Raw genomic sequence first — 4,536 nt, 5'->3', positions numbered from 1 at the left:
TGCAGTCGGTCGATACAGGTGCGTGTCTTTTTGGAGAAGTCTCTATTCTTGTTACTAATCATCAGAAATACTTTATAAATCACGTGGGAAATGTGGTCGTTACAGTCTTGTTTCTTCAGACTTCAATCATCCAATCCAATAAACAACACCAAACAAGAGTCGACAGCAGAATAAGCTGTTTGGCATCGGCAGAGGAGATTTGGCAAGTTTATCATGGGCGCAACCCGCATACTCAGCTCTGCTGCTTATCCCACAAATGCAAGTTCCTTACAAATGTGGCAACAATTAAAAGGGAAAGAAGTTACTCATCCATTCATACACCGCCGATGAAGCAGCGGGAGCAACTTGGGGTTCAGTGTCTTGCCCAAGGACACATCTAATCTAATCTAATAAAAGCTTGAAAGGACTAATTATGAACCAGATTTGTTAGTAAACGGTCCTTCAGAAGTGGATATTAACACTCACACTGAGTCATGGTGTGTATTATGCAAAAAGGGATGCAACTGATCAACGTGCCTAAGTTGAATTTCACACACATATTTCTGTGCATACCAACACATCACTGAGGAGCGCTTCCCAATGCAGCAGCACTTCGACTGACACAATTTGCTCTTCTATAAATGTTCTGTTTTTTGAACCTTTGAATTGTTTTACTAGTGTTTCCTAGTTAAACAGTGATGTCTTTTACTTTTATGCATAACTACAATAACGTCCCCTATCATAGATCAAAAGGGACTTAGGGCCCTATTTTGATGACGATAAGCTCGCTATCGGGAGCACAAAGCGAAAAAGTGATTTGGAGATTTATCGGCCTACGCTTGGTTAGTGATGCAGCTGTGCTTCCCTGGACCCAGGGAGTCTGTGGTAACATCCTGTACCTCATACTCTGGACCAGGTTTCAGTTGGTTTATGACGGCTGTGGCTCAGTTGTAGAGTCTGTCATCTGGAAACCAGAAAGTCAGGGGTTTGATCCCCAGCTCCTGCAGCCACATGTCCGATGTGTCCTTTGGCAAGACACTTAACCCCGAATTGCTCCCACTGCTTCTTCAGCGGCGTGTGAATGTGTATAAATGGGACATTGATGGACACTTTACTCAGCAGCCTCTACCATCAGTGTGTGAATGTGTAGGTGTGACCTGCGGTGTAAAAGCGCTTTGAGTAGTCAGAAGACTAAACAAGCTCATGTCCATTTACAGTTTACCATTCAAGGCACAGTCGCTTTCTGCATCCTCAAAACAGAAACACACTAGATACCAACATACCATGGGCGCTACCAGGGGCTCAAGCTCATTTTCTATTTAAACAACAAGTGACACTGGGAGTGAAAATGATGACTGCGTTAGGAAGAAAATAGGAAAGACACCTGCAGACGCTTTGCACTGGGCGTAAGCTAGGTCACTTAAAGTTAAAGGACAGAAATTGGATCTCCCATTTAACCCTGACCCTAACCCATGCTGATGATGACATGAGACCCCTTTATGATCACGTTAGCCCTGACACTTCATCATCCACTGGGTTGGTTTGCAATGCTTTTCTGTGATGTTGTTGTTGTTCTAATGCTGTACTGTGTGTTCCCTTCTGCAAGCACAAAGTGCCTTCAATAAAACAATAACCCTGAAAATGACTCTGCTTTCTTTTGCCATATTCTCTAAATACAAACATGCAGTAATAAATGGGACTTTAGTGACTTCAGTAAAGGACACAACAAACCACAGCAGCACAATCGGAGTCCCTGCTACTGACGTCCACATTGTTCTCGTTGTGTCTTCTGCTCTTCTCATGTTACAAACTTTAATGTTAATACATCTAACGTCAGAAAATGCAGCCGTGCAGAATGAAACTCCCCTCTATCCAGACATTGACTTTGGATTGGAGATGTTTGTTTTGAACTTTTGCCAAAAACTAAATGCTGTGTCACTTTGTCCGCTCATAAAAACCGGAGAGATTAAAAGAGCTGATCTCATTTGTCTGGATTTGTCCTGACTTGAATGCAGAAGCAGAAAAGGAGCGTTTATATAAAAATCGTAAATGGTTATTTATAAGGAGAAAGAAAGCTGGAGCAGAACATTTGAGCATTAAATTAGTTTAAGTGATGTGTGAGTCATTGCACAAAGGGATAAAAAAGCTGTAATTATTCCTTCATATTTGAATAATTGCTCATTTTGTTTCATGTGATTGAACTGCTGCATCTCTGGAAATTGACTGCATGCTGCAGTGAGCACAGATTGTTTGTGTGCCAAAAATATCCCGCATGATACCTGATGATATTATTTTACATCCTGCTCTGGTAGACACACCCGTCCAGATCACAGGAAGTTTGATTTTCTGCTCTTGTGTTTTCTCTATTGTTCAATTTTTTTGTTATTTATCCCACCGTGTAGAGAAGAAACAAATCTTCAAAGCGCGGCCTGGATGATACACGCTACCTGATACCTGCACAGGCTGTCATACCATAGTGCTGCCTTGCATTTCTTCACTATTGATCAGACCAAACATGACTAATGCACTGCCAGCTCTGCTTCAGGTCCAAACATCACTTAGCACTGATGATCAAACTCACCCACAGGCGAGGCGAGTGCGGCAATGATTTGCTCCGATTTGCGGGTTGCTGTCCAGAAGGCAAGAGAAACATCCAAATAGATTTTCTAATAAAACATGATGCTGACTTAGGTGATGTGTACAACATTTTGAGATATGTCCCCCTGCAGCCCACCTCCCCTGAATACACACTACATCATTACTAGCCCCCATCCTATGGGAGGAACAGTTTTTTGGCCCACAGCCACGTCTTAATTGCAGCTTTAAGAAGCACTTAACCTGCATCTGCTCCTTCATGATCTTCCCTGATATACAAGGTGAATCTCTGCGGTATCCCTGCCCTCACTTCAAGTCACATGGTCACTCTGCTTAAAGACACAAACAAGCCTCCGTGTGATTCTGATGTGTCAGGAGTTTCTGTTAGAGGAGAACTCCATCATGAAACTCTGCAACACTTTAACCAATGCTTGTGACATAAACTGAAACTAAATACACTTGTTAGTAATGTGATGTTAAGTTGTTGTATAAAATGTCATAAGATGGTAAAAATCAAATAATCAAAGCTGGTGCGCCGATAGCCTTGCGGTTATGATGCATGTACAGAGGCTGTAGTCCTCATCAGCGGCTGTGGGTTTGAATCTGACCCCGGCCCTTTGCTGCATGTCATACCCCCCCCAACCTCTCCTCCCAACACTTCCTGTCTCTCTTCAGCTTTCCTATCTAATAAAGGCAAAACTCGGCATAAAACTATAACTTAAAAAAAAAAAATAAATAACCAAAGACTAAAGTGACTGGATAAAATGTTGATAACAAGGATAACAAGCTGATATGACACAATACGTCATGATGACAAGATATGATTTATGATAAGATACGATGACATGATACTACAGTATGTGACATGAAGCGGTATGACATGCTACGATATGTTACGATACATTTAGAAACGTTTTGAAATAATTTTAAGTTAAACCAAAGTTCTCTTCAGTTCCATACGCGTAGCAGATCAAACTTTTATGACAAAAAGCTTAATTTTGGATCTTGATGAATGTTATTTATCTGATTAAAGAGCAAAGATTCTAGTCTATAAAAAGCTGCAAAATAATGTCATTAATAAGCGCTTTGCAATTGTAGTGGCTTTGAATAGCTTGTCAAAAAATCTAGATATGGAAAGCAAAAAGAAAATGATCACATTTTGGACTTGGAAGCAGAAATTGTTTGCTCATGAATTATTTATTAGGGATTGAGTTCAAAACTGCTTAAAGTATTTAATTGCCTTGTGATGCTTTTCTTGTCAAACGTCCTTACTTTGCCTGTGTGAATCACTTTGAATCACCTGTATGTTTCAGGTGTGGCATATTAATAAAACTGCATAGGCTTGCTCTGACTGTTTTTTAAACATGAGTTATTTGTTATTTCTGTTGTTTGTTCAGTATCGATTTGTACTCTTCCACTGTTAAGAGTGTAACTGAGTGCCTAGCCACTTAGCCACATGCTTATCTTGCCATATCCTGTCTGGACTGAGATTTCCCAGATGCCAGGATGAGGCATGAATTATCACTGCAAAAGTCTTGTCAAAGCCTCACCGGCCAACTCTGCCAGGCAACATGTGCTGTTTTTAGTTTGATTCCTCCAGTTTGATCACTCTCCTGATTTCCCATCTTAAGTCCTCACCGTCGTTTCCACAACAAGGGCTTTTAAACTAAATGTAAACAGTGTCAAATCGAGTTGTGGCCTGATGTCAATAAAACGTTTCCCCACAGTACTGTCAGTGGAGGAGCCAGAAGCTGACATCGTGATTGTCCTTGTCCCATTAGGTCAATCAATGAGACTGAACAGAGTAGAGAGGAAGACAAGGAAGAAAGGGGGGAGGATTAGAAGGAAAACTGAGGGTTGTGTCTGTGTTGAGAGGGAGGGGGGGGCAGCTCCTCCCATAATTAAGTTAGCGTGCTGCACTGGAGGTCCATGTTTACGGGGCAGGCTAGGGAGTTTCCTTCA

Source organism: Labrus bergylta, chromosome 18 (genome assembly GCF_963930695.1).
Source record: "Labrus bergylta chromosome 18, fLabBer1.1, whole genome shotgun sequence".
Taxonomy (NCBI): domain Eukaryota; kingdom Metazoa; phylum Chordata; class Actinopteri; order Labriformes; family Labridae; genus Labrus; species Labrus bergylta.
The sequence above is the reverse complement of the archived record's forward strand: the minus strand, read 5'-3'. Positions refer to the sequence as shown.